The following is a 9,721-nucleotide window of genomic DNA, read 5'->3' as shown; positions in this document are numbered from 1 at the left end:
AGCACCCATCCTGATTAGGCAGCAATAAATAAATTGTGTGATGCCTGAAAAAGACAGAGATCAGCTAGATACTAGCCAGCTGGAATTCATTAATGTCTACAGTGTTGCAAGATGCCTGCATGACAAGAAGGCATGTAGAATGATTAAAAATAGCCCTCAGTATTTTCAAAACTCAGCAACAATAATATTCATAAATATATCTCTACCTGACATGCTAAGGCTAGAAGTTTTCCTAAATTCTGGCTCAACAGAATGTTAAATACTACAGAGCTGGGAGGCAGAGCTTGAAAGCTCAGTTAAGGCTACAGTTTCTCAGCTGAGATGATCCTCCAAGCCATGGCTTTGATGAGGATAAACAATCCATTTCCCTAAAAACAAACAAACAAAAGAAAACCACACCAGACAAAACATGAAAACAAACAATTGATATAAAATAATCAAATCATCCCAACATAAGGAATAGCCAACACAATATATTAATAACAACAACAAACCCTAAGCAATACTTCAACTCTGTTAAGGTAAGTAACTGCAAAGATCTGGACTTATCACATGTGCCAATAGGTCTTCTAACTGTTAGTGAGAGGTTTCCCTCTGTGGAACAAATCCTAAACCCTTTTCCTCCCGTTGACTGTATATTGACTGTATTTAGACGGGTCAAGAAACTGTGGGTGGTCTAAGAATGGGAGTAAAGGAGAACTATCGGGAACATGGGCAGAGCCGGGATTTTTGTTAGGGGGAGCAGGATTTTCATTGGGAGAACCGACAGGATTGGTCAGTTAGTTAAGTTAGTTAAGTATTTCTATTGTTTTACTTGATGGGGGGCATCTGCCCCCCATCCCCTGGCTATGCCCATGATTTGAAATTAGTTCCCAAGCCCAGAATTCCCAGAATTTTTGGTATGAGTGAAGAAAATTATTGTATAATTCAATGATATCCCCCCCCCAAAGGTAGACAGAAGTGGAAAAATCTTGATAGTTGGATAGTGTTTACATAACTATGCCCCCACTCAGGGAATCTCTGGTTCATACTTAATGAGCTTAAACAATTGTTAATTTAGCATAAACTATAGCAGTAACTAACCTCTGATTTATAGTAATTAGTATACAGTGGTACCTCGGTTTACGAACTTAATCTGTTTCGGAATTCTGTTCTTAAACCAAAACTGTTCTTAAACTGAGGCACGCTTTCCCTAATGAGGCCTCTCGCCACTGGTGCCCTTCCACTGTTCAGATTCCGTTCTTAGACCGAGTTAAAGTTCACAAACCAGGACACTACTTCCGGTTTTGTGGAGTTTGTAAACTGAATCGTTCATACTGTTCTTAAACCGAGGTACCATAGGCGATTCACCCACATTCGTAAAGATAAAGCACTTTATATGTGTCATAACACTATGACACCAGATGGCACTGTGGAGTCCCATCTTTCGCCAATGGGATTTCCCTGTATGAAGTTTACAATACGTTTAACTGAATTGCTTTTTTGATGTGTCTAGATCCAGCCAGGGTTGTACTTGAATATACTACATATACGTAAGTACATAAGAGGTGCAGTTGGTTGCTGACTCTCTAAGCTACTGTTTTGTACTCTGCTCTGCCACCGGACCCTCAGTTTTGCACTTAGCTCTAGTAGGAGGAATCTCAGGCCTATCTTGTTCTGGTTCCGCAGAAGTTCCATGGACTAGGTTAGGTGCAATAGCACCATGGAGTGCTCTAAGCAAGCAACTTGCTCCAACAAGGGCTGGAAACTTGGAAGTGAGCTGAGACCCTTTTGAGTCTCCGTCTCTCCTAGACTCCACCTGTTTTCAGAATTGGAGTCCTTAAAGGGCCAACACTCAGCCTCAGGATGTACACTTCTGAATTGGGAGCATTGGTTGTAGAGTTAGACAGGTCCTAGGAGGTGGTGATGGGTTGGATGTGAGCCAATAAACTGAGGCTGAACCCTAGAAAAGTCACTATGTTTCCTAACATCTGAGAGGTGGGGAGATGGCTTGCTCTGGATGAGGCTGCATTCCCTTGGAAATAACAGGTCTGCAGCTTATGGGTGCTCCTGAATTCAACACTGTAACAGGAGACTCAGGTGGCCTCAGTGGGTAGAACTGCTTTTATACAACTCCGTCTGGCTCACCATATCCGGCCCCATTTGCACAGATACGACTTGGCCACTGTACCCCATGTGTTGCAGGAAACCCCCCTCCAATCATTCAGTTTGTACAAACACGACACACACACACACTCACACACACACACACACTCACACATGACATACATGATGCTTCATTTAATAAAACTTCCCTGAGCGTACCAACACGTCCAGCAGTGAGCCCTACCCGGTTGGCATGCCAACCTTGATGGTCTGGGGACCAACCCCTTCTGGGGACAGGAAACTGCAAACTCCCCTTTGTCTCCTGGAAGTGACTCATGGGGAGGGGGAAAGGAGGAACCAGCCAGGTGACAAGACACTCAGCTTACCACCACAACTCCTCCCTCAACCCCTCCTTTTTGTGATGTGTCAATGATGTAGTCGTGATGTAGTCTTAGGGGTGTAATATGGGGAATTAGTAGCTAATAAAAGTTGGGGTCTTCTTTTGTTCAGGGCTTCCATCTTGTTTCACCTGGTGGCAGGTGGGAGTCCTGTTGCAACAGTCTTCAATAAAGACCAAGCCTATTGGCTGCTGTTTTGCTCTGGTATTCCTGGCTGGTATTCCTTGTTTTTTTCTCCAAGAGAGCCATCAGATTTCTCCATTAACACATGCTCTGGAAAATCTCAGATTTTTAATTTTTTTATGGGTAAATCTCAGATTTGATTATTGCAATATCCTTCCCCCTCCCTCTTATTTCTGTGTATTGCTATTCTTCATGCTGCTGAAATACCTGATGAAATTATATCATTGAAGCATTAAACCAACTTTAGACTGATGGCTTGCTAAAGAGGCTCCCCAATCTTGTGGATTTGTAAATAGATAAAGAACATCAGACAAGCCCTGCTGGCTCAGGCCAATAGCCCATCTAGTCCAGCGTCTGTATTCTCAGAGTGGCCTATGGGAAGTCCATAAGCTGGACATGAGTGCAGCACCACTCTCCTCCCTTTTGAGTCCAAGCAATAGGTATTTAGAGATATCCTCCCTCCAACAGTAGAGGCAGAAAATAGCCATTGTGGCCAGTAGCCACAGACAGCCTTATCCTCCACAAGGCATATAAATCAGCATATTCTGCCTGATCCTGGAGGAGGAAATATAGCCATCCTGACTTGTAGCACTGGACATGTAAGGCCCACCTTGAACATCTCACAACTTGGGGGATGAGAGCACAATAATACCCATAGGAAGCAGCCAGACCACTGATCCACCTGTCTACATGGATGGGCAGCAGCCCCCCAGGCCTTCAGACAGGAGTGCTTCCCCAGCCCTATTAGGAGATGCCAGGGATTGAAGTGAGGACTTTCTGCATGCAAGGCAGATGCTCTACCACTGACCTATGGCCCCTCACTCCCAGTGAGTCTGGCATTTCTGGTCCCTAAGCCTAAAAATATCCAGCTTCTTCTTCTGACACTTAGGTGGAGAAGTTGTTAGCGAGACCATTTTGGGCCTGGTGCAAAGGCAACACTCTCGCCTCCTCCCAGCAGCACCTACTTGCTGTCACACTTTCCAGAGCAGACAGCCCACACACTGCCGCCCACTTCTCCTTCCTTTGCAAACGCTGCAGAGATGGCCAGAAGAGGAGACGAGACATCACACAGATCTTGCATTACAAAACAGCCTCTCTCCGAGGCTCATCACTGCAGATCCAGATTTGTGAAATCAGCGACAAGAGAAGGGGGAAGGCTAGTTTGCCTCATTCCCTCCACTTGCCTCACTTGCCTGGCATGGACTGTGAAGGGGAAAGCCTCTGGCTGGGATTCTGCAGGCTGTCACAAACCTACCTCCCCACCCAGGTTTCCCTTGCCAGACATCAAGCTCATCCAAAGCAGGTGGGACACACAAGCTTCTCAGTGGAACACAAGTTTTTTTCATACTACCCCTCCTGCTTCAAGTGAATTTCTCACTTCAAGTGAATTTCTCACTTGAAAGGTTTAGAATGTGTGTTTCTACATGAGCTGCTCACTGTCAGTCTCAACTAGGCTGACCAGCTGCAAAAGAGGACCTTTAACAGTTGTGTAGATTTCAACAGGTGTGGTTTGCACGACAAGCTATACCTGTTGAAATCCCCACTTCCTGATAACTATTGCAGGAGGAGGAGACCCCTGTCCACTTTTGCATCAGGTCAGTCTCCTCTCAGTCTGGATTTGGATCACAGTGGGGCTGGATAGAAGGGTTAACTCTTTTCCTCTGCCCTGATGAAAAGTACCTCCCTAAAGCTATTATTTTTGCACTGGGCAGGAAATGGATAATTGCACTGAAAGCAGCTTCTTTTAAGGCAGAGCTGGGGACCCTCAAGCCAGGGGGTCAAATCCATGCCTTCCAGCCCTCCCTCATTCACCCTGCTTCACCCCAAGTGTTTTTGGGGTGACTGGAATGTGTCCTTGAATCCTGATCATGCCTTTTGCTTGCCTGGATTGGGGAAAGGGGTGTGTTTGTAGATATAGAAACCAGCATATTGGACTTCCGGGTTAGCGCGAACGGCTAATGGCGGATTCCCTCCGAGCTCCGGAGGGAATCGGCTCTGCTGAGGACGGGTCTTGCCGTGCCGGCGACACGGGGACCCTCAGAAACCGCAGGCGCGGAAGCCTGCGGACTTGGTGACTCGGTGGGCACCTTAAGCGCCCTCCCCGACCCACGAAGAGCCTTTTTAAAGGCTGCGGAGAGGGTACGGAGAGTGGCGTGGTGCTGAGAGTAGACCGCTACCTCAGTAGAGCGAAGCCGCAAGCCATGGCCGGAGAGCGCTGACTTTCTTCCCAAAATTTGGACTGGATAACAAAGGACCCGTGAGTAGTGGAATTTGGACTTTAAAAATTTTATCCTGTGAATTCGGTACGATCGGGGGATGTGTTAAAGGGAAGTCCGCACCCCCTCTACTTATAGACGTTTCAAAGCAAGGAACGGAGAATTAAGGCGGAATGAATACTGTTTTGATGATTTAAAAGTTTCTCACAAATTTGATAGAACAAGATTTTTGTGCTGGAGAGAAAGGGAATTTGGAACTTTGTGTGTATCCCCCCCAAAAAACCCGGGAGTGTCCTATTTGGGTCCCGGAGGAAGAAGTGAAAGGAGTTTGACAGCTGTCAAAGAAGCTGTCAAACGGGCGGACAAAGTAAAGAATTTTGCTATTTAATAACTCTTGGAATTAAAGCTGATACATTTGGACTGAGGCGATTGGAAACAAAGTATTGATAATAATAAAGTAACAGATTATTGGAAAAGGACTACTAAATAACTGAAAGCCCCCTAGGGGGAATTAGCGACATTACAATGGCTGCAGAGGGAAAATTACTGGCGGAGATAGAAAAAATGTTCTTTCTCGTGGGAATCCTGCAGGAGCAGAGTATGGCTCTGAGTAAAGTTTTTATGACCTTGAATCCTGAAACAAACAACTCTGCTGAATGCACAAAGGAGATGTATGATAAAAATTCTGCAGCTGAGCAGGAAGAGATGCCTTTGGAATTGACAGAGAAAAAAGAAGGAGTTCAGACACTACAAGTGGAAAACATCAACCAGGAATCTGCAGCGTTAGAGTATGAGCAAGAAGACTTCTGGATTACAGACCTGCGAAAGATGAGAAAGAAGAAGAGAGAAGCCCCTGGAGTACTTGGAATATTAAAACTAGAAAGAACAAAGCAATATGATTGGGACTTTTCTCTTGAGTATGGAAAACTAGATGGCCTTTCGCAGCAAACACTCTTCAACATTCTGAATGAAAGAAAATATGATCTGACTCTGACTGAACTCCTTCGGGGTCTTAGGACCATCAAAGAGGACTACCAATATAGCTGGCAGAGAGGGACTGACAGAGAATCAGACGCCTCGGACGTGAGGAATCCGGGCTAGAAATATTTTTTGTTTGTTTTCTGGACATTTGTCTAGGAAGGGACAGAAACCGGGGCAGGGGGGGGAGAGAATAGAATTATAAAATGTTATGTTTTGTTTTACTTGGTCAATGTGACCTATAATTAATATAATAAAGGGAAAATTTGTGAAGGGGAAGCTAGATCGACCTTAAAAAAAAAAGAAATTAATGATTATAAGAGAATTGGATAGTTGAATATAGATAAACAAAAGAATTTAATTTTTAAAAGCAATGTGAATATCTTTAAGAGGTTAGACAAGAACTTGCTGAATTAATTGTGGAATTGGGATGTAAGAGGAGGGGGTGGGGGGAAGTCAACGAAAGTGGGTAAAGAAACTTAGGGTATGTAATTGTATTTGTGTGTTTGTCTGTCTTTGTCTTTGTGTGTGTGTCTGTTGTTATAAAATGTAAAAACCCAATAAAAATTATTTAAAAAAAAAAAAAGAAACCAGCATATTGTACAAAGGAAAAATTGCTTTGCCCAGCACTTGCACATGGCCCTCAGAAGGTTGCTCAGAAAGAATGTGGACCTATGGCTGTTTTTTGGGGGGGGGGGGTTAAGCAATTTTTGTCAGGATCTTGGCATAGGGAAATGTTTATTGTTATTATTCGGTTTATATACTAAAGGTAAAGGTACCCCTGCCCGTACGGGCCAGTCTTGACAGACTCTAGGGTTGTGCGCTCATCTCACTCTATAGGTCGGGAGCCAGCGCTGTCTGCAGACACTTCTGAGTCACGTGGCCAGCGTGACGAAGCTGCTCTGGCGAGCCAGCGCAGCACACGGAACGCCGTTTACCTTCCCGCTAGTAAGCTGTCCCTATTTATCTACTTGCACCTGGGGGTGCTTTCAAACTGCTAGGTTGGCAGGCGCTGGGACCGAATGACGGGAGCGCACCCCGCCGTGGGGATTCAAACCGCCGACCATGCGATCGGCAAGTCCCTCGGTTTATATACTACCCTTTATCAAAAGATCCCAGAGCAGTGCATCGCATTAAGAGTGCATTTTATGGAGCATCAATAATAAAAACATAACAAAAGGCATAATAACAGACAGTATAATAATTAAAAAATCATAATAACAGCCCCCCCCGCCCGCCATTGATTAATTAATGGCGAAAGGCCTTGATAGAGAGGAATGTTTTCACCTGGTGCCTAAAGACATGTCATGATGGCACAAGGGGAGCCTCTCTGGGGAGAGCATTCCACAGTCAGGGAGCCGCCATAGAAAAGGTCTGTTCTTGTGTTGCCACCCTCCAAACTTCTCAGGGAGTGGGGACATAGAGAAGGGCCTCAAGGTTTGGGTTGATTTGTATAGGTAGGGATGGTCCTTAAGGTACTGAGGTCCCCCTGAGCCATGGAAGGCATTATAGGTCAACACCAGCAATTTGAACTGGGCCTAGAAACTAATAGGCAGCCATGACTGTAGTGGTCCTTGTTAAGATCTCCTTCTATTTCTTGATACAACTGCTAACCACACATTGAATGGAACCTGTTGGCTTGTGATATGTGCTCAGCTTCTCCCCAGGCTTGGAGTATCCACCTTCCTCAAGTGTTTTCTTCCAGCATGGGTAGTGTAGTGTTGAGGGATGTTCAGTTCAAAAATGGTGGCCTGTGTGTCTGCTCTCCCCCACAAACAATAAGGGAGGACTGGGGTTGTATTGCCCTGATTATGGGTTTCCCAAAAGCATTTATGACTCCACACTGCTAGAAACAGGGTTCATAGAATCATAGAGTTGGAAGAGACCACAAGGGCCATCGAGTCCAACCCCCTGCCAAGCAGGAAACACCATCAGAGCACTCCTGACATATGGTTGTCAAGCCTCTGCTTAAAGACCTCCAAAGAAGGAGACTCCACCACACTCCTTGGCAGCAAATTCCACTGTCGAACAGCTCTTACTGTCATAAAGTTCTTCTTAGTGTTTAGGTGGAATCTTTTTTCTTGTAGTTTGGATCCATTGCTCCGTGTCCGCTTCTCTGGAGCAGCAGAAAACAACCTTTCTCCCTCCTCTATGTAACATCCTTTTATATATTTGAACATGGCTATCATATCACCCCTTAACCTCCTCTTCTCCAGGCTAAACATGCCCAGCTCCCTTAGCCGTTCCTCATAAGGCATCGTTTCCAGGCCTTTGACCATTTTGGTTGCCCTCCTCTGGACACGTTCCAGTTTGTCAGTGTCCTTCTTGAACTGTGGTGTCCAGAACTGGACACAGTACTCCAGGTGAGGTCTGACCAGAGCAGAATACAGTGGCACTATTACTTCCCTTGATCTAGATGCTATACTCCTATTGATGGGTTGTTTATTTCATAAACTTAGGCACCACTTTTCTGTCTCGCACAGCAGTTTGAAATCACTAAAATACCAACAATAAGCAATCAAGTAGAACAGTAAAATCCCATTAGAATCAGAGAGATAAACCAAGGGCTCCTCCGGGCATTTTGTTTATGCAGCTTCCACACAGTAATTAGGCAGAAGGGACCTTCTGTGCCCTTACTTTGCACTCCCTAGACCAGGGATGGAGAACCTGTGTTCTTCCAGATATTTTTGAACTCCAACTCTCATCAGCCCCAGCCAGCATGGACAAAGGTCAGGGAGTCCATCAACATCTGGAAGGCTACAGGTTCCTAATTCCTGCCATGGTAGCCAATGTGGGCTCCTACAGATGTTGTGGACTGCAACTCCCATCACTCAGCTGGCATGCCCAGTGGTCAGGGACAATGGGAGATACAGCCCAACAACAGGTTAGTTACCTCTGCCCTAGAGTAAAAGGCTCCACAGATCAACCATTTTATGTAAGTTATTGGGGAGGGGGCAAGATTTGAAAATCTGCAACCCTCATAAACGTTTCATGTCAGCTACCAAATAGATCCTTCTTTTCCCCTATTATTTCATGGGCTTGGGGTGTGTGTGTGCTCCTGCCATTGTCTGGCCTTCAGGGCAAATCAGGTCCTCCTCCTCATCCCCTGCATCTGTTTCTTGCATCTGGTGATCTGTCAGATGGCTCTGGCTCTGTCCCAGGCCACAGTGGTGCTCTTTTCATAGCAGGTGTCAATAAACACACAGAGCAGAGCACAAAGCTGCATTCACTTCACAGTCAACAATCAACTCACAGGGAGCTGGCAAGCTCTTTCTCACATAGCTCTTTCTTCCAGGGCACGTGAACCTGGAATGTTCGACACCCAGCTCTGTGGGGCCTCCATGAGTCCTCCACTGTTAGGTTGGCCTTGGGCACAGCTGGGTTCATGTACAGAAAGATGGAAACCTGTGAGAGTCAATGTTTGCAGAGAGCTGGGAGGATTGCAAATACAAGCCCTGACGTCTGCAGTCACCGGTCCAAAGGGCAGAGGTGGGAGCATCCTCTGTGCAGTGCTGGCCTCCTCTGACCTTGCCTGCTTCCTTTCTGGGAATCCAGCAGTCATCAGCCCCCTGCCCTGCACTACAACACACAGCACACTATTGGCAAATGTCCTGATACCTGCAGGCAAAAAGAGATTCAGAATGGAGGTGGGTTGATACTCCTGAGAATGCAAGTCCTAAAATGAGACCAAAGGTGGCCATCTGACCTACTTTACAGAAGACAGTTCTCTATCTTAAGAAACCCTCAATTTGAAGAGTTGTTCAGTATAAATCCAGCAGCAGCAGCAGCAACAACAACACTACCAAAACCCAAAGAAGGCAGAGAAAGAGGGGCCATCACAGCACCAGATTTAGGGTGGTG

Source organism: Podarcis erhardii, assembly GCF_964252035.2.
Source record: "Podarcis erhardii genome assembly, chromosome: 2".
Taxonomy (NCBI): domain Eukaryota; kingdom Metazoa; phylum Chordata; class Lepidosauria; order Squamata; family Lacertidae; genus Podarcis; species Podarcis erhardii.
Note: the sequence above shows the minus strand (reverse complement) of the source record.